Below are 22,178 nucleotides of genomic sequence, written 5' to 3' on the forward strand. Positions count from 1 at the left end.
TTTCATTTCACTACCATGTCAATTGCATCTTCTCAAGTGAACCACTGGAAAATATTTGAATGATGAAGTAAGAGTAGTACTTCTTACTTCAGAATGTCCTTGTTAGAAGGTGCACTGTATATGTCTTCCACTTCCTCACAACATTTTTCTAATAGATATGACTCTGGGAACAGAAAGGTCATTGAAGGTCTCATGAGATCAGGTAGTTTAGGATCTTCCCTTTTCCAAATAGACACTGATTTCTAGGTGTCTGGCCTCTCCCTCACATCCTTAGCAGTTTCATGTGGAGCCACACACTCAAAGTGCTGGAGGAACTCAGCAGGTCAGGCAGCATCTTTTGAAATAAATAAACAGTCCACATTTCTAGCCAAGACCCTTCTTCAGGATGGAAAAGGAAGGGAGAAGATGCCAAAATAAAAAGGTGGGGGGGAGGGGAAGGAGGCTAGCTAGAAGATGATAGATAAAGCCAGGTGGGTGGGAAAAGTGAAGGACTGGAGAAGAGGGAATCTGAAGGGAGAGGAGAGTGAACCATAGGAGAAAGTGGAAGTGATAGGCAGATAAGAAGGCCAGAAAGAGGAATAGAAGAAGAGAGGAGGGGGAAGGAATTTTTTTTACCAGAAAGAGAATTCGATATTCATCCCACCAGGTTAGAGTCTACCCAAATGGAACATAAGGTGGTGCTCCTCCACCACGAACATGGCCTCATCTTGGAAGAGGCCGTGGTCCAACATGTCAGAATTGGAATAGGAATCGGAGTTGAAACGTTTGGCCACAAGGAAGTTCCGCTTGTGGAACGATCATTTACTTTCATTTGATTCTCTGTTCCTGAACTAATGGCAGATGGTGTTTCACAAGGCAGGCAGATGGTTGTTCCACTTCAGTATACTCATTCTACTGTTTGCATTGGTTTCCAGCATCTGTCATCAAGAGGGTTTGAAATGGTCAGCAGCCCCACTCTGAGTGATGAACCTATATTTATATAGTATTTTCTCCAGAAAGCTGGGAAAATACCCTAAAAGTGTTTCTCTGCCCCTCCTGGAGACAGCTTGCATGGCAAAATACTGAATAATATGAAATTAACACTGCCCCTTCATGAATTCTTTAAGTATATAGTGGCCAAGCTACACAATTTAACAGTGCAAAGTACTAACCTATCAGCTTGGGAATCCCTAATACCTGCTACAGACCTTTTCCACAGTACTGAGTGTGCTGTTAGCAACACCCACTTTTTTACCACTGTGACCTTTCTCAATATCCTATTGGTTAGGTGTTCTCATGGTAACTGAAGTGATGCAGGGCCATTTACTGAGCCATGTGTCTTCACCTGTGGATGTGTGTTTGGACTTCAGAAGCCTACTCCCCTCTACCTCAAGCTCCATGTCAATCATTTATGGATAGTAAAGCTGCAACCTGGGATTCTCTCTTGTAACATTGTCCAATATTTGATGCAATATTCTGATAGCTCATCCCAGTATTGTATTTCTGTTAGTGTGGGCTTCAATCCAAAAGTTGTTCAAGGGATTCATGAGCTGCAACTGAGAAAGGTAAAATCTATTTACCTATGTATAATGGTGTCAGATTCCTTTGTGCAGTCATCTTTTTATAGAGCAATCGTACATTAATCAAGTGGAAGAGCTCTCCATTTATGGAGTAGAAAATTTCAGAGTTATTGCTTGTATTGTCACGAGTCCGATTGATAATGTTCTACTCTCTCGGGATCACCACAGACTAACAGAGCAGTGTTCTCTAGATGATTGAGGGTTTCCATATGGAAAGTAGTGAGTTTGCTTGGGAAATAAGGCATTGGACTCGGCTCTGTTGTATGAGTGATCAGCTGGTTGGGAGATTCTGGCAATCACTCACAGCTGTCCATTGGAAGGAAACTGTGACATATTAGTTAGAAGGATGACCTCTGGCCACCTGGTGGTATGATCCACAATGGTAGGGGGTGCGATAAACCACAGGAGGGGGGACGAAGACCAACAAGGTCCACATTGACATGGTCAAACTGTCACTCAGGGACCTCAGAAGATGTCAATGGCACCTGAAAATAATGGCTAACTTTTGCCTGCTGGCACTCCACAAAGGCTGTAGTCCAGTCAGACACATCTTTTCTAAGACCATGCTACACAAAGTTTAGTGCAGCCATTTTCTGTGAAGCCTTCTGGCCCGGATGTGAGAGGCCATGTATGGAGTCAAAAACCGTTCGTCTCCAGTTTGTGGGCACGATGGGGTGAGGGCGATGGATGAGACATCACACAGGAGAGAAACCCCAGCTTCTCTGAACTTAATGTCAGCCAACCACAGGCTCATGACTGTTGTTCTGTAAGCCTGGACCTCTGGGTCAGTTGCTTAATCAGCTGCCATCCAAACTAGTCAATTCCTATGTGTCTGGCCTCAATGGCTGGCCATGAGAGGCAATTAGCCACAGCATTATTTTTCCCCTTGATATTTTGCATATCCGTTGTGAACTCTGATATGCAGCCCTGTTGCCATTGCTCTCACACTGACCAAGGGTCTGATTTTTTAGCCATCATGTGCACAAGGGGTTTGTGGTCAATGAATGCTGTGAAATGGCGACCCTCTCGAAGCAAACAAAAATGGCGGACACCCAGATAGAGACTGAGAAGCTCACGGTCAAACGTGCTGTACTGCTTCTCAGGGAACTGAGCTGCTGTCTGAAAAAGGCTACTACGCGCCTTCGACCAACTGATCGCACACAGCACCCACAGCATAGTCTGAAATGTCAGCAGTGGTATAGGAGCGTTAGGGAGCGGGTGCTCCAGTAGGGTCACTTTGGAAAGTGCTTGTTTTGTACCATCAAATCCCCTGGTCATGTCCCCTGACCAGTCAAGGGGTTTTGCCTTTAAGTGTTCTATACAGGGGAGCATAAGTTCAGCAGCTTGCAGGATGAAGCAGTGATAGAAATTCATCATGCCTAAAAACTCCTGTAGCTCTTTCTTTAGTTGTGAGGGGCAGTGGGAAATGCATAATAGTGGCTACTTTTGATGGCAGGGGTCTTGCACCTTCTGTGGAGATCTGATGGCCAAGAAAGTCAATGGTTGACAACCCAAACTGGTATTTATCGGGGTTAATAATCAGCCTGTACTGGCTTAAGCAATCAAAAAATGTGTGGAGATGAGATACGTGTTCAGATCTGGATGCACTGATGACAAGTATGTTATCCAGGTAAACAAAAAGAAAACTTAGTCTTTTAATACAGAGTCCATAGCCATTGGAAAGTCTGTGTTGCACTTATCTGCCCAAATGGCATGTGCAGAAACTCAAAGAGGCTAAACAGGGCTATCACAGCTGTTTTAGGTATGTCCTCTGAGCACAGAGGCCCCTAACTCAACAGACTGGAAAAAATTAACTTTCTGACTACATGTGCTGAAAAGTCCTGGATGTGTGGGACTAGGTAACAATCTGGTGTGTTGGCCTCGTTAAGGTGTTGGTAATCCACACATGGTCAGCAACCACCATCGGACGGTATGAAGGGGCGAAGCGCTGGGGCTATTCGACCGGTGTACAATACCAAGTCTTTTCATGTTGGCAAAATCAGCCTTTGCAGTTGCCAGATTTTCTGGGTGCGGTCTACTCACACGAGCATGGACTGGCTGGCCAGGTGCAGAAATGCGGAGCTCAACCTCATGACTTGTGACTCTAGTGGAGAACGCTTGCGCTTTTCAGAGTTGTTGTGGGGAACCTTACTGGGAAAGCTGGGTAACAACCCAAAGTCCTTGATCTCCACAAGCCGGCAGTTTTTAATATCGATCAGTAGTCCTTGAGCACATAAGTAATCTGCACCGTCACTTCAGCCAGGACGAAGTCCCACGAGTAAAGTCGCCTACTAAAGCAGAGCATCACTGGTCATGACCCTTGGGTCTGGGCCCTGCTGCCTTTGGTGACCTCCAGCAAGGTTTCATGGCTTTTTGCTTTCTCAGCGATAGGCAATGCTGAAAACACACTCACCTGAGCACCCATGTCACACAGGAAGGTGGTCTGTAATGGGCAGTAAATGACTCTGGCAGCTGGAAACCACAGTGTCCGCAGACCTCTGATGTATTGACACTGTCGAAGTCAGCACTTCCTTGCGTTTGTACCTAAGTGAGCGTGGTAAGAACAGAGACCCATCACGGATCCTTCACGGCTGCATTAACAAGGGCTATGTGAGTTTGATCAGGAATTTAGTGCAAGAAGGATTTTTTTTAATGAGAAAAGAATGGTGATTTCCCAGGAGCAACAGCCTTTGGTCCATTAGCTCTGACAGCTTGGCGTCATCAAGCTTGGGCAAGACGAGCAATTGTTTGGCATGCTCAGAGTCCGATAGTCCAGAAGTCTGTAAAAGGGAAGATTTCAGTGATCGATATTTATCATGTTCAGGCGGGTGTTCTAGTAGACTCACCAATCTTGCAGCCATGGAGTTACTGTTCAACACTACGACATAGAAATATTTGGTGTTGTCAGCAGAGATTTTTCGCAGCGTGAATTGCACCTCAGCTTGTATAAACCAGGTGATGGCATCTTGCTCCCAAAACTCCAGCAGCTTCAAACAGCATTGGCCGACATTTTCAACAACTCTGGAATCAGCCTAGAGCTTCGGACATCAGCATGTAGGTTTTCACAAATAAAATGGTAGAGGTGTTTTATGTTTAAAAAAAAACCATAGCAATTCATTTATTGAACACCAAAATCTAAGCACAAAGCGTAGTAAAAGTCCTGTATGTAATTACCTCATCGCATCAGACCAGTCTCTTAAAGAGAACCACAGCCCAACGTCAGTGGCTGTGAATTCTGTAGATTTCCATCAATTACATTACCTGACAGGTTCATTTCATTAACATTCTGCAATCAGGCTCCCACTTTGCAATCCTATCCCCCTTCCTGTTCCAACTTGTCAATGCATGGCCTCCTCTTCTGCCATGATAAGGCCACCCTCAGGTTGGAGATACAACACCTCATATTCAGTCTAGGTAATCCCCAACCTCATGGCATGAACATCAATTTCTCCAACTTCCAGTAATTACTTTTCCCTCCCCCAACCCTCTTCCTTATTTCCCCACTCTTGCCTCTTACCTCTTCTCCTCCCCTGCCTATCACTTCTCCCTGGTGCCCCTCTTCCTTCCCCTTCTCCCATGATCCACTCTCCACTCCTATCAGGTTCCTTCTTCTCCAGCTCTATGCCTTTTCCACTTATTACTTCCCAGCTTCTTATTTGAACCCTCTCCACCCACCTGCCTTTCCCTATCTCCTTCTAGCTTGTCCTCCTCCCCCTCCATCCACCTTCTTATTCTGGCTTCTTCTCCCTTCCTCTCCAGTCCTGATGAAGGGTCTCAGCCCAAAAAGTCAACTGGCTATTCATTTCCATAGATGCTATGGTAATTCATTTCCAGCATTTTGTTTCTAGCATCTGCAGGATCTCTTGTGTCTTCCATGGATTTATTGGCTTGGAGAAAGCCTTCCTTTTGGGATGTCAGAGAATTGGCTCCCCAGGGGCAGTGACTTTACCAACTCTGTCATAGATTCGGAGAGTCAAAGGGTCATTGAATCATACTCTTTGACCGACCTGCCCTGCAATACCTGTTCACACCAATCCCATTTACAGTATCCACATTAGGTCTGTAAGAGTCCAAATTACTTGCATGTTCTACCAAGACTGCAATATGAAATTGCTTTATAATTTAGCCCGTGACAACTGTATGATGCAGAAGGCCATTTGACCCATCTAGCATGTGGGCTTTCTCAGAGCAATGTCATCAATCTCCCTATAATGTACTCTCTCACACGTGCCTGTTAACACCACCACTAATTCTCCTTCCACTCACCTATGCTAAGATCAATTCATGGTAATCAACTCACCTAATGATCACCGTATTCTTTGGGAGGTGGAAAGAAACTGCAACGTCGAGGAAAGACCATACAATCATAAAGGGAATGAATGTGTAAACTCTACAGAGACAGCACTGGAGACTGAGAGCAAACTGAGATCATTGGGGCTATGAGGCCTTGCAAGGAACAGATTTTTTTAATGCATTGTGGCGAGTATATCCAAAATTCCTTGATGTGTGAATTCCCCTCCTTTGGGCATGATTGACTTTTTAGTTTGGCTTGTTGTATAACTGAATAGAAAAACAACCAAGCGGTTACTGGTGAAGAACACTGGAGAAGTTTTCTTACTTTGATCTGGAAACAGGTGTTGGATGTTAAAGCAGATAGACAAGCTAAAACATAATCAGTGAAATGCTTTTCCTTCCTGGGAAAATAAAAGTGATGGAACAGGTATTTTCTGTCATTAACTACTTTCATTTAGGCTGATTCATCTTAAGTTATAATTGAGAGGTGCTAGCATGTCAAAAATATGTTGGCCTTGCTTAAATCAAATGGATTATTGTTAACACTTCAAAACATTATGTACTGAGTGTATTCAGAGGTAGCAAGGCATTTAATTAATGCTTTAAACTATGTTTTATCTTTTTATCTTCAAGGTGGATTTCAACTTCAGGAGGGCTGTTGAACTGTTTAGCCTTTTGTCTGGATTCAGCCCTTGCAGTAAACATCTTTTAGATTTCTTTTACAGCTGTATCTCCCGTCCCTGCACAGTTGGGGCACATTTCAGAGATTGATTTTAAAGACTGGCTTTATTTGTCACATGTACATCACATATGACGAAATAAGCCATCTTGGTCAAGGGCCAACACAGTTCGAGGATTGCGTTGGGGCAGCTCGCAAGCATCGCTTTGCTTGCAGTGCCAACATAGCATACCCACAAGTTCCTAGCACTAATCTTTGGAACATGGGAGGAAACTGGAGCACCCAGAGGAAACCCACATTGGTAAGAATAGAATGTACACACTCCTTACAGGCAGTGGCAGCAATTGAATCACTATTGCTGGTGCAGTAAAGTATTGCACTTTCTGCTACTCTACCATGCCATCCTCATTAAATTTAGATACAATTAATACTCGACAATCCAGGGTGGTTATGATCAGGATGAATACAGCAAATATATATACAATGCAAAACATACTAGGGATCATTAATGGGCACTATAATTTATTGTGTCTTATTTCTTAAAATAGTGCAGTTTGCTCCATTCATCGGCTTGCCTTTTTGCTATCATTAGTCCATTTCACTTATGGAATAACTTGCCCATTAGAAAGATGCAGCTCGACGAAATCGGGTGGATGGGTGAGAAGGTGAAGAGTACTAATATAGATAAGAACTGCACCATGAGAAACCTAATGCTATTGAGTCTTTCTCTCTTCAATTTCTTCTGCTCAACTCAGTTTTCTCTTCCTTCAATAATTAATGCCTATCTAAGTTCATGTCTGCCAATGTCCAGTCCTCATTATTATCTGCAATACAATCTTCATCTCCATCACTTACTGCACAATTTCTGCCAGACCTGCAGACAAAGCACCTGGGTGACATGGTCATTTATCCATGGAAAGTACTTGTTCCATGATCTGTTCAGTGTGACTGGTTTTGCCACACTCGGACTCTTCATAATTTGCACCACTGCTGCTTCCTTAAATACTCCCCAGTGTCCCTCTTTCTAAAATGTTTTATAGAGCCAAATTGATGAAATTACTCCCTGGTCCTCAGGTTGGATTTCAGAGCTGTAGTTCTACTTTCCAACTCTTTCTACCTTCTCAAGTATAAGTTTCCTCTCAATTGACATAAAAGCACAGGTTTCCATTTCTGTTACTTGCAGACGTGTTGACAGTATAGCATGCCTCTCCAGCATTCACTACTGATGGGTAAATAAACTTGAAAAGTCTAATCACTTTTTGATGTACTCTTACTGCATTCTTAGGTGTTGGCTCTTTAAACCATGGTGTAAAACATGTAAAGCCTGCTGTGTTCCACCAGCATTTTGCGTGTGTTGTCTGTAAAACAGCTGCTGGTTAATTGAGAGTTGATTATTTTCAAATAAGCTAGCTCAGTTAAAATCATCCCCTATTAAAGCAAATTCTTGAAGTACTGCTAAAATATTACAATTACTTGTTTACTTGTAGTTCAGTTGACACTGTGAGAAATGCATTAATAGGTGCAAGTCCTGGATTTATTTCAGAAAAGCTTGATGAAAAAGGCAAAATGTAACTGTTGACTTACAGATTTTTAAAATATTCAATCAACAGCAAAATATCTGAAATTAAATGTCATCATGTACAAAGGCTGCTTTATTGGAAACAAATTCTTGCGGGGTTTATCCTAGTCCAGTATTGAATTTGTGAAGGTGTCTGAAACAAATAGAAATAAAATGATCTGATGTGTCCCATTGAACTAATGCCCAGAACTTCTGCAAACATTGACCAGAATTTCTCACTGAGGAGTTTCCAGAGCTTGCAAACTCAACTATACAACAATCATAAGAAGAATTCCACCACCTCAGCCTGCCAGTTGACTTTTTAAACATAAGCATGCTTGATCCATCCCATGAAAATGAGACCGAGTGGGATCTGGAGAAATCTTCCAGCAAGTTCCTCAAGTTTGAACTGAAACCATCCAGGTACTTGGTACCACTGTAAAAGTAGCAGAAGGTCTTTTATCATTCTGCTTCTTCTGTGGCAGTTCCTTGGATTGAGAATGCCTTTTTTTCCCCACTCTGTTTTACTTCTGACATGTTTAATGACACTGTGAAACCCGGATGCTCCAGCACAGACAGAAAGGGAGGTGTGTGACAGCGTCACAGGTGCCTTATTTAATTTATTGTATGCACCATCAACTCTTTGTACTTAATCTCCACATACTCTCAGGGAGACCAAGTGGATGGTACCTTCCTGTATGCTTCTCTGTCCTTTAACTGGCTATAGACCAGGAATTTCTATGTGTTTTCTCTATCCTTTGGATTTCTTCTGTTGTGATGCAGGTTAATGTAGAGTGCTTGTAGACTGAGTCTGGTGACATGCATGCAGAAAATGTGGCCTACTACCAGAGCTGGCTGAGAGTTGGGAGTCATTAGTTTAAGAGAGGATGCAAACATTGGTTTGCCTTTCCTGCCAGTGATCTGGATGATTTTTCAGAGGCATTGCTGGTGGTAATTCTTGGCTGCTTTGATACGCCTCCTGTATTTTGCCCACGTTCTGAAGCATGCAGGAAGTTAGGAACCAATCCTGCTCGGTAGACCATGAGATTGGTGCCAGGTTTGAGGTCTTGATCTTCAAATGTTGTTTCCCTGAGGCAGTAATCCATTCTGCAACTTAATAGTTCAGTTGCAGTGTGTGCTTTCATACTGAATTGGATTTGTAAGAAAATCCGATAAGTAGATTAGCCTTTTACAAAAAGTGCCTCACTTAGCTGATACTATCCATTTTGTGAAACCAAGCTTGATATGCTGAAATTCTATCTGGCTGCAGTTTTATCATAAATGCTTTGCACGTTTATAATTGTAAGTTTTAGTTGTCATAGAGCATCAGTTCAAAATAGAGATTTTTAAACAGGAAACAACAATCATTAACACTAATATTAATTGAAAAATGTTCTCATAAATCTTTGAGAATAATATTAGCATTAGAGCTGATACAAAAAGGAAAAGGTTACAAAACACCTTATCATGTTAGAATGGATCAAACATGGTTTTCTTAGGTACTGGATAAGTTTCTTTTTTCTCTCAGGGTGTGAACTGAGAGAATAGGACAAGCAGGCAGTCTCAGGATTTTGAAAGCATGATGCCTAGGTGTGTAACTGTATGACGTTAGAATCCCATAGACCAGATAGGAACAGAATTAGGCCATTCAGCCCATCAAGTCTGCTCCACCATTTCATCATGGCTGATCCATTTCCCTCTCAACCCCATTTCCCTGCCTTCTCCCCATGATGACGTGACTAATCAAAACCTCTGTCTTAAATATACTCAATGACTTGGCTGCTACAGCTGCCTATGGTGATGAATTCTGCAGATTCACTACCCTCTGGCTAAAGAAATTCCGGTATGTTGTTCTTCTGATGTTGTCACCAATGTACTTGAAAACGCAGGGAGGGAAAGGCCTGAGTAGAACTGAAACAAGGAATTCTCCAAGCCATGGTAGTGTAGCAGTTAGCATGACGCTATTATTGCTTGATTTCAGAGTTCAATTCCAGCGCTGTCTTGTGAGGAGTTTGTATGTTCACCCCATGGCCATGTGGGTTTCCCCGAGTGCTCCGGTTTCCTCCCACAGACCTAAGATGCACTAGTTAGTTTATATTGGACATTATAAATTGTCCTGTAATTAGGTTTGTGTTAAAAGGTGGGTTATTGGGCAATACAGCTCAATGGGCCAGAAGGTCCTGGTCTATGCTACATCACTAAATAAATTAACGAATCACTATGACAACTGATTGCATGCCATATTGGGTTAGAGTTCTTTTCTAACTCCCTCATGACATGAACCAGTATCATCAGCAAAGACCAGTAGTGGATTTCTCGTGTGTAATTACCCGGGAGAATGCAGTGGTAAGCTGATGTTTTCTTGCTACAAGGAAGTGCAGAGAAGATACAGCCCTGAAGAAGGAACAATGATCTTTCCAAAGTGGGGATGGAATTCCCGTCATCCTGTTGAAATCAGCCTTCTAGAAGGTAGCATTTGGGGCTGAAAGGTGGTGTCAAGGAAGCCTCAGAGTGTTTTTGGAGCACATACCCAAACAAGTTGTCAAATACAAAGTTTGACATGCTTTTATTATTAAAGTATGTATAAATTACACAAGCTTGAGATTCATCTGCGTTCAGGCAGCCAGAAAACAAGAAACCCGAAAGAAACCAATTTTTAAAAAAATGAACATGCAAGGTACTGAGAGGGGGTAAAAAAAACTCAAATCGTGTGTAGCACCCGGGGAAAAGTTTCACTGCCAATGTAATGGTTTCTTTAAAATGGGCCCTTTTCTTTTTGTTTTCTTTACTAACCCTGTAGTCAAATTAAGAATTATAAAGTCAAATCATTTAATTGCATATTGTGTACTGTTTGCTATTTCATGGTACTGATTAGTAACAGGGGATTAATAACACATCACGCAGCATCCACCCAAACGAGATTTCACCAGTTTGACTGTCTTCCCCGAGACTAACGCAGCCCGCCGAACCTGCGGGGGTTACACATGCAAACAGTAAAAGCAAGCCACAGCATTCAGAATGAAAGTGAGTCCATAGACCCAAAGCCCAGAGCAGCTGGAGAAGGCCCATCGCCTCAGCCTCCATTCATCACACAACGGGACAAATCATCATGAATCTCACAGACAGGAAGCCCAGAGCAGGACACAGCCTTAACCTCTGTGCCAAGGAGAGGGGAACAAAGGTCACGAAGCAGTGAGCAGAATCAACCGGACCCTTGCCTCCGGTTCCAACACCCTTCCTTTACATTCCATCTGACCCGGCGGTTAAATTGTTCAAACACTGCACTATTCCCTGCACTAAGACCAGGGCCCTGCCGCATTGATATGCTTTGGGCTTGGACCCTGCTGCCATGTTCTGGCCCTTACCCAAGCTCTCAGATCTGTCCAGTGCTCAGATCAATCCGACCTCGCTTTTGGTTTAGGTGGATGTGCTACGAAACACCTTCACTGCAACTCTGTCTCCAATTCCGACTCCATCTCGAACACGCCTCAACTACTGTACTTCCCCTTGACCGTGCTTTGACCCTGCTCCAACTTCGCATCACGCCTGCACACCCTTGAGTCAATCTCACCTTCGCTTGGCTCTTCATTGTTTGCAGTAATAGTTTACCACAATTTTCCACAGAAAAAAAGTTATTAATAAAGTACTTAGTTCTATTTCTTGCTTTATGAACCACCAGTAAGCTGTCGCTCATCTTCAATAGCGCCATCTTAAACTTTCTCAGCTGAACTGAGGTCGACAGACTCACAAAGGTTAAAAGAAAATTATATGTAGATACCCATAAAATCTCACTGGAAGTGTGTGACCAGCACTGAAAACTGAGAAATTCACTCTGGCAACAGCATCTATATGATAGATCAAATAAAGAACTTCAACTCTCACTCAATGTAAAAAAAGAGAAATAGGTCAACAATGAATGCGATCAATGTATGTGACATTTAATGCATGTGCTTTGAAGACTGAACCCATAAGCTACTAGGGCCCCAAAGCTATCCTTTTCTGAATAGGGGAAATATGGAGGAGAACATTTTTATTCTCTAAGGAATTTACCAAAGACAATGCTTAGCTTTTTAGGAGGTAATTTTTTTAAGAACTAACATTTTAACTTCTTAGTGTAACTGAAATGGGGTAAAATCCTTGAATGCTTAGCCAGTTGACTGAATGTCATGCAAAGAGCATTATCCTTCATTGGTTATGTGCCATAATATGAATGCCTTGTGTTCAGTGAACAAGTTTCATTAACATGCAGGTTCACCAGATTAAGGAGTATTGAGCTCATCCACTCCATTAAGCAATGTTATTGCCACATTAAACAGCTGAACCCATTGCAGCTCACACATGATTGAAGATTTTTTTAAAAAAGGAGACTAGCACACACCTCAGAGAGGAATAATGGAAAATAGTGAGTCCTGCCGAAGGATTTCGGCCCGAAACATCAACTGTGCTCTTTTCTGAAGTGCTGCCTGGCCTGCTGAGTTCCTCCAGCATTGTGTGTATGTTGCAATATATAGTTCTTTTTAGTAATTTCAGTGCAGAACATTGTAAATCTTAGTGGGCAACTTTAGTATGGGTTTACAGACTCCTTGCAATAAGTGGAGCCCTAGCAATACTGACAGAGTTGTTTAAATACATAACTTTCTTATCTTCAATTATGCATGTTTAGTCTGGAAGGAGGTTCGGCTCACCAGGAATTGTTGCTATGGTTTCAAAATGCATATCTTTTTCAACAAGTCAGGGTAAAGTGAGCTAGGATATTACTGTGATTGGACCAACCCCGAGATTCTAATTCCTGAAACTACATAAAATTTGTGGTGCATCATGGTGAGATTAGTAGCAGCCAATCAGATATTGAAGTTGAAACTGGATAGACTTTGTGGTGAGCAGTGTATTTGCCACTGCCATTTTTTAAAATTCTGCTGATGTTGGATTTAACTCTAGTGTGCTTCATCCTATCTTAAGTTCTTATCTTTTGACTTCTTTGGAATTCATAAAACCTCCCAGGATGAATTATCCAAACAATTATCAAACAGGAACTTACTCCGAGCCATGTATGGAAATTTATGAGAGAGGACCAGAAGCATAGGAACTATATAACTAGAAACACGGGGATAGACTGATGAAAATAAATGATATACATTTGTGAAGTGCAGTGGTAGAGGAACACCTGAGTGCTCTAGGTGTTTATAGAACTAGGGTGGAACAAAGATTTAGAAGCAGTAATGAAAATGTTGAGTTTGAAGAATTGCCAGACCGGGAGTAGGTATAGGTCAGTGAGCACAAGGGTGATGGGTTATGATCATGTAGTAAAAAATATTATCAATGTGACGTGGAATTAAGTCACACCAAATAATGCTCACTGCTGTGACTACCTTCTTTCCTCTCTGGCTCTCCAGTGAATCAATCCAATTAGGCATGGATGTGTTCAATGAGCACAAAATGAGTCTGGGCTTTTGAAGACTGATAGATGAAAACATGGTCAAAAAGAGAAGATGGTGCATTGCTGTTGAAGCAGATAGATCTATTACCCTGAAGAGAACAGAGATGTGAAAAAGAGGTAAAGAGAAAATGGAAAACAAAATAAAGAGGATTTAAAAACGCAAACACAAAGAAATCTGCAGATGCTGGAAATTTAAGCAACACACACAAAATGCTGACAAAGGGTCTCGGCCCGAAATGCTGACTATACTTCTTCCTATAGATGCTGTCTGGCCTGCTGCGTTCCACCAGCATTTTGTGTGTGTTGCATAAAGAGAATTTGCTAGGTTTAATAAAAACACAGAGAGTGATGAAGTCACCTTGTTGCCAGAGTATGTAAGGCGCAGGCTTCTTTGACAGATCAACCCTCCATCAACCAAAGGACAAGGAAATAACATCAACCCCAGGCAACACACCCTCTTTACAGAGATTTAGATCACTATAATTTTGTCACTTTTAGGAGTAATTTTTGGAACTTCTACTACTGGCACAACTACTGGAGCTCACATCTCCAGCAGTCGGGATTCGATCCTGATCTCTGGTACCATCTGCGTGGAGTTTTCTCATTCTCCCTATGACTGTTTTGGCTTCCCTGTTTGCTCCAGTTTCCTCCCACATCCCAAAAATGTATAGGTTTGTATGTTAATTTCCCATTCCACATTGTCCCTGGTATGTGAATGAGTAAAATCCGAGTGTATCTTATATGAGTGGTGAGGAAAAGGCTACAAAGACAATTAGTGGGAACGGGATTTCTCTGTGTTCCAGCATAGACTTTTCACATGAGATGGCCTGAAGAAGCTCTGGATTTTGGTGCAATGATGACAACTCATGTGAGACATCTATTAACTCATTCTTTTTCTGTAATGAGGTAAGTGGTCATTCATCAAGATCTAAACAAATCATGTAACACTGCTCATGGTTTAATACTCTGTGTCTCAACAGGAGACTTCCCTAGGTTGCCAAGGTAGCATAGTGGTTACCGCAATGCTATTACAGCCTGGGGCGTCGTAGGTCAGAGTTCATTTCCGGCAATTTCTGCAAACAGTTTGTATGTTCTTCCTATGAATGTGTGTGTTTCCTCTGGGTGCTCCACTTTCTTCCCAAAGCCCAAAAACATTCTGGTTAGTAGGTTAAGTGCACATTGTAAACCCATCTTTGTTTTACTATCCTCTTTGAGGTATGTATCATAGCTGCATTTAAGTAGAAGTTAGATGAGTGCTAAAGGAAGAAAAGATAGGTTGGTGAGGCAGATAAAGCAAATAGAGTGGGAGTACGTACTCTGGCATGGCCCTAAAGGATTAATGGACAGTTTCTCTACTGTAAAGTTGCTATAGTTTTCCAACTGCAAATTTTCTTATTTGCTGTTCAAGTCAAGTTGAATTTTATTGAAATCTGACTGTATATAGTCATCAAGCGCAGGAACACACATCCATTTCCAAAGCAGACAGATTCTTAAAATTGCATCTTCACTTTGCTAAGATACAGTGGCTTAAATGTCCTGCAGGAATTTTTATCATATACTTATAAAAATGTAGATAATATGCATTAATTCTTCCATTGTTCTGTAATCAATCATGCGTCACCTGATTTAATTTCAAAGCTTTTCAAATAATTCCATTTCTTTCCCCCAAAATAGTGTCCTTGAGCTGATATGCCAGATTTATACGATTACATACAGAGTACAAAACATAATTTTTTTTAGTGAAGGTCCCTGTTTTAATCAGAAGTACAAATTAAAACATTATAAATTATCAGATCATAATTTTTTACATAGGAATTAATCAGTATGTGGCAGTTCTGTGCTCAATTAGTCTCATTCTTGAAACTAATCAGGCTATTTTCTACTTTGAATGATATTCAAATTCCAACAAAAACCATAAAAGGAATCAGGCGACTTCAAAACTGAGCTTACCTAACTAATGAATTGATAATCAACATAATTTCCTAGTATTGCTTTGTGCTACAAGTGAGTTTCTATCTGGAATTTGATGGGCTGAATGGCCTGGCTCTGCTCCCATGTGTCATGGTCTTACTTCATTTCCACAGATGGCTGTGGACCAAGGTTACTGAGTATATTTAAAGCAGAGGGTGATAGGTTCTTGATTAGTCAGTGTCAAAGGTTATGGGAAGAAGTCAAGAGAATGGAACTGCAAGGGATAGGAAATAAACCATGATGGAGCAGGCTCGATGGGCTGAATGGCCTGGCCCTGCTCCTTTGTCATATGGTTTAATGTCATTTCTAAGGCTTGTTTGTTCTTCACTTTATTCAGAGCGACTGGAGAATTTACTTATATTTGCGTGATTCTAAGAGAGAATTTAGAAACAAGTATGGCTAAGAATGGGTTACTTGTATAAACTGCACCCAAACTAACCTTGAAAGAAATGAATTATGAATAGGAATGGCTGTATATGGGGAATGAATAGGCAGGAGATCTTTCAACATCTTTGTTTAAACCAATGTTCTACAGCGTCTTTATTAATGAAGACATCTCAAAAATGGTCCACTTACTTGGAGTTGACCTGAAGATATATGGGATTTAGGACCTTCAACTAGAATGCGGAAATTGCAGCTGGAATGGGGAATAGACCCATATTTAGCAGAGGCAAGTGCAATTGGGCACTGACAACATGAATTGTAGATAACTCTCACAAAATGCTGGAGGAACTCAACAGGCCAGGCAGCATATATGGAAAAGTGCCCAATTGATGTTTCGGGGCAAGACTATCTAGCAGACCCTTCGTGAATCCTGCTGAAAGGTTTCGGCCGAAAATGTTCTTCTAAATTCTAAATTTTCTTCTGTAAGTTAGCCACCTCTTCAATGATTTTATTTCAGTCCGATTTTGCTGAGAAACTCATAACAAATTCAAGTACTCAACATCCCAGAGCTAGTCTAGACACCTTTACACTTTTGCTGGTTGTGTTGCTACTGAGTGTAAAATGCATAAATGTGTTGGGTATGAACCATTAGTAACTAATATGGTATAGCATATAGGAAAATGCATTTGATGTTAGGATGTGTCACTAGGATCACTTAGGACAAAAAGTATAATTTAGTCACGTTGAATGCTTTGTGTCAGTATACCTAGAATGCTACAAATATTTTAGATCAAATTCTCACATTGATTCTTCTATTTTTCAAATGTTCCTAATAATGTTTTTGTCTCTACAGAACTGTTTAGAGATTATTTTGAATAAGAAATACCTTCTCGAATTCTGCTCTAACTTTCTTTTTTATCCTTTCAACCAATTTAAGCTTTAACTCTGTGTTGTAGTTTTCTGGTATACCTTGAGGTAGTCTTTAGGATTAACCTTACTGCCTTTCAAGTGTCTCCTTTCAGAGTTAAAATACTTCAGTTTTTAAAAATCTCTTATAACTCAATCTTTACTGCTGTTTCAAATCCAGGAATGGAAAGTAACTTCACACAGAGTGTAAACCCAGCAGCTAAATTGATTCCATGGTGTCTTGCTGGACATAGTTATTGCTACATCCAAATTAAATTGCAACCAAAAACTTCACTTGGAACTTTACACATTAGGAATGTAGGCAAAGTTGGATACTCAGGGGGTTGAGGGGAGATGTGACCTGATAAAGGTATATAAGATGATGAGGGACATAGACAAGGTGAACGCACATAGTCTTTTTCCCAGGGAGGAGGTATTAAAAAAAAGAGGGTCTCAGTTTAAGATCAGAGGTGAGAGATTTGAAAAGGATATCAAGATCAGCTTCTTGATTCAAATGGTGTTGTGCAATTGGTATGAGTTGTCAGAAATAATGTGTGAGGCAGCCACACGAGCAACGTTTAAAAGCTGTACTTCTACTCCCTGAATATAGGAAGAGACTAAAGACTGCAACACTAGTAGTGAGGACCAAGAAGGTCTGGACAAGGGAGGTGCGGGATCACTTATAGGACTGCTTTGAATCAGTGGACTGGACTGTATTCAGGGATTCATCTATGAGTCTGAATGTGTATGCCACAGCTGCCACTGACTTAATTAAAACTTGTGTGGACGAGTGTGTACATCTGGCAACATACTGTACAAAAGCCGTGGATGAACCAGGAGGTCCGAAGTCTTTTGAGGACTAGTTGGCATGCAAGTCAGGTGACCCAGGTCTGTACAAGTAAACCAGGTATGACTTGCAGAGGGCTATCTCAAGAGCAAAGGTAAAATTCCAAATGAGGTTGGAGGCAGAACTGGATACATGTCAACTCTCGCAGGGTTCGCAGACCATTACTTCATACAAAGCAAAACCTCACCTCCTGAATGGCAGTGATGCTCACTCCCAGACAAGCTCAAAATCTCTTATGCACACTTTAAAACAGAGAACAAAACTACAGCTATTGAGGATTCCGGCAGTTCCTGGTGACCCTGTGGTCGCTGTCTCAGAGACCAATGTCAAGTTGTCTTTCAAGAGAACGAACCCTGGCTCTGAAAACCTGGGCCAACCAACTGGCCAGGAGTGTTCACAGACATTTTGAATCTTTCATTGCTAACAGTTGGATGTTCCCACCTGCTTCAAAAGGACAACAATTATACCAGTGTCCTTGAAGAGCAGGATGAGCTGCCTTAACAATTACCATCCAGTAGCACAGACATCTAGGGTGATGAAGTGCTTTGAGAGGTTGGTTATGGATAGAAATAACTCCCGTCTCAGCAAGGACCTGTACTCATTGCAATTAGCCTATCTTCACAATAGGTCTACGGCAGATGCGATCTCATTGGCTCTGAACAATGCAAACACCTATGTCAGGATCCTATTTATTGATTCCAGCTCAGCGTTTAACACCATCATTACAACAGTTCTTATCAAAAAACTCAAGAAACTGGGTCTCTGTACCTCCCTCTGAAACTGGATCTTTGACTTCCTAACCGGAAGACCACAGTCTGTGCGGATTGGAAATAACATCTCTTCCTAACAATCAACACTGGCACACCACGGGGATGTGTGTTTAGCCCACTGCTCTACTCTCTCAACACCCATGACTGTGTGGCTAGGCACAGCTCAAATGCCACGTTAAATTTGCTGAAGATACAACTATTTTGGCAGAATTTTAGATGGTGAGGTGAGGGTGGTCAGGAGGGAGATAGATCAGCTAGTTGAGTGATGTTGCATCGACAACCTTATGACATGTCAGCAAGACCAAAGAACTGATTGTGGACTTCAGAAAGAGCATGATGAGGGAACAGACACCAATCCTCATAGAGGGATCAGAAGGGAAAGAGTGAGCAACTTCAAGTTCAAGGGTATCATTGTCACTTGAGGATCTATCCTGGACCTAACATATCAAAGCAGCTACAAAGAAGACACGACAATGGCTAAATTTCATTAGGAGTTTGAGGAGAATTTATAGGTCACCAAAAACGCTCACAAATTTCTACAGATATACCATAGAAGGCATTGTAACTGACTGCATCACTGTTTGCTACTGCACAGGATCAAAATAAGCTGCGGAGAGTGTAAACTTAGTCAGCTTCATCATGGGCACCAGCCTCCGTAGCATCCAGGACATCTTCAAGGAGTGATGCCTCAAAAAAGGAGTATCTATCATTAAGGATCCTCATCACTCAAGTCATGCCCTGTTCTGATTGCTACCAGGAAGGAAGGACAGAAACCTAAAGGCACACACTCAATAATTCAGGAACAGCTTCTTCCCCTCTGCTATCCGATTTCTGAAGGGACATAGAACCCATGAACTCTACCTCACTACTTTTTTATTTATATTTTTGACCTACTTATTTAATTTAATTGTTATATATATAAGCTTACTATAAAAAACATTTCCCCCTCTATTATTATTTATTGCACTGTACTGCCGCCAAAAAGACAACAATCAAGAGACATGCCAGTGATAGTAAACCTGATTCTGATTCTGTAACTGTCGAGATAAGTACCTGGATATGAGAGGCTTAGGGACTATGGGCCAAATACAGGCTGATGATATTAGCTCACCGGGCAACACAGCTGACATGGTTGAGATGGGATGGAGGACCAGTTTTCATGCTGTATGACTGGATGCTGCAAAAATGCTGTGTGCTTTTCTGAGATTGCAATACAATTCATCTGCATCCAAACAGTACAACTGGATGTAGCTCCTGGGATCTGGGAATAAGTCCAAAATTAGATCATCTATTGAGGATGCAGTTGAGTCAATGGTTTAACAGCCAGAGACATAATTTCAAATCTCACCATGGTAGCAAGAAAAATGAGGGAACAGACACCAATCCTCAGAGAGATCAGAAGGGAAAGAGTGTGCAATTTAAGGAATTAAAAAATTTTGTAAAATTATGGCTTCAGTAGCAACAGCCACCTGGTTCACTATCATCTTTGAGGGAAGACCGTCTTACATTCTTACACAGAACAAACTTCACAACATGCAGTGTCTTTATAAAGTATTTACCCCCTCCCCCAGAAGTTTTCATGTTTGTAATTTTACAACATTGAAGCACAGTAGATTTAATTTGCCTTTTTTGACACTGATTAACAAAAAAAGACTCTTTCCTGTCAAAATGAAAACAGATCTCTATAAAGTGATTAAATTAATTACAAATATAAAACACAAAATAATTGATTGCTTAAGTATTCACCCCCTTTAATAAGACACGTTAAATCATCGCTGGTGCAGCCAGTTAGTTTTAGAAGTCTCAAAATTAGTTAAATGGAGATCATCTTTATGCAGTCAATGTGTTTCAACTGATTGTAGAAAAAATGCACCTGTATCTGGAAGGTCAAACTGCTGGTGAGTCAGTATCCTAACAAAAACTACACCATGAAGACAAAAGAACACTCCAAGCAACTCTGCGAAAATGTCATTGAAAAGCACAAGTCTGGAGTACAGTATTCCTTGGAATACAGTTAAGTCAATCATCAAGAAATGGAAAGAATACGGCAGAACTGTAAGTCTGCCTAAAGCAAGCCGTCCTCACGTCCCTAGAGTGACCGTGCAAGAAGGGGAGTAGTGAGGGAGGCCACCATGAGAGCTATGACAACCATGGAGGAGTAACAAACTTCGATGTCTGAGAATGTCTGCGCATTCACGAACTGTTGCCCAGGTGCTTCACCGATCACAGCTTTATGGGAGAGCGGCAAAGAGAAAGCTGCTCTTGGAAATAAAAACGCACATGAAATTTTGGCTAGAGTTTACCAGAAGGCATGCGGGAGACTTTGAAGTCAGCTGCAAGAAGGTTCCAGGTCTGATTAAACCAAAATTGAGCTTTTTGATCATAAGACTAAAGGCTATGTTTGGCATAAAGCAAACACTGCATATCATGAAAAAGCATCACCCCTCTTGTAAAGCATGGTGGTGGCTGCATCATGCTGTGGGGATGCTTCACTGCAGCAGGCCTGGAAGGCTTGTGAAGGAAGAGGGTATAACGAATGCAGCAAAGTACAAGGAAATCTTGATGCAGTCCACGAGCGAACTGCAACTTGGGAGAAGATTTTTTTTCCAGCAAGACAATGATCCCAAGCATAAAGCCCAATTTACACAGGAATAGTTTAAAATCAACAAAGTTGTTATCTAGGAGTGTCCAAGTCAGAGTCCAGACCTCAATTCAATTGAGAATTTGTGGCTGGACTTGAAAAGGGCTGTTCACTCATGATCCCCATGCAATGTGACATCGCTTGAGCAGTTTTGTAAGTAAGAGTGGGGAAAAATTGTAGTGTCCAGATGTGCAAAGCTGATAGAGACCTATCCACACAGACTCAAGGCCGTAATTGCTGCCAAAGGCGTATCTTCTAAATGCTGACTTGAAGGGGGTGAATACTTGTTTTGTGAATAATTATTTTGTGTTTTGTATTTGTAATAATTTAGATCACTTTGTAGAGATCTGTTTTCACTTTGACATGAAAGTGCCAAAAAAACCCATTCATTATTCAATATTATAAAATATGAAACTTCCGTGGTGGGGGGGGGGTTGAATACTTTTTATAGGCACAATAAATCAATGATAATATCACTGATTCTGATTTTAATTCAGGAATGCCCAATCATAGATTCTGGATCTACCAATATTCAAAGTTGAAAGCAAATTTATTATCAACGTACATACACACCATCGACAACCCTGAGATTCATTTTCTTGCAGCCAATCACGGTAAATGCAATATTCACCCAATGTGAAAAAAGATAAATTGGGCATACAAAAAGGGGGAAAATAAATAAATAAGCAATAAATATCAAAATCATGAGAGGAAAAGTCCGTGAAATTTAGTCTATAGGTTGAGGAAACAATTTAGTAATGAGGTGAGTGAAGTTATCCCATCTGGTTCGAGAGCTTGATGGTAATAACTGCTCCTGAACTTAGTGGTGTGAGTCCTGAGGCTCCTGCACCTCCATCATGATGGCAACAGCGAGCAAAGAGCATTGGTCGATGTAGTTGACTCTTACCCCTGTTCAGTTCAAGGCAATAAATGACATCCTGTGAACAAATGAAGAAATGACATCACCACAATTTGCATTTATATAGCATCTTATAGCGAATCAAAAGGAGATTTTCTAAAGAAAAGGCTACCTGTATCAAATTTGATCCACAATCAAGTTCATAAATGATAAACATAAATGACTTGGATGAAAATGTAGGCAGACTGATCAATAAGTTTGCAGCCCACACGAA

The sequence above is a fragment of the Hypanus sabinus genome, chromosome 12 (assembly GCF_030144855.1).
Source record: "Hypanus sabinus isolate sHypSab1 chromosome 12, sHypSab1.hap1, whole genome shotgun sequence".
Classification (NCBI taxonomy): Eukaryota; Metazoa; Chordata; class Chondrichthyes; order Myliobatiformes; family Dasyatidae; genus Hypanus; species Hypanus sabinus.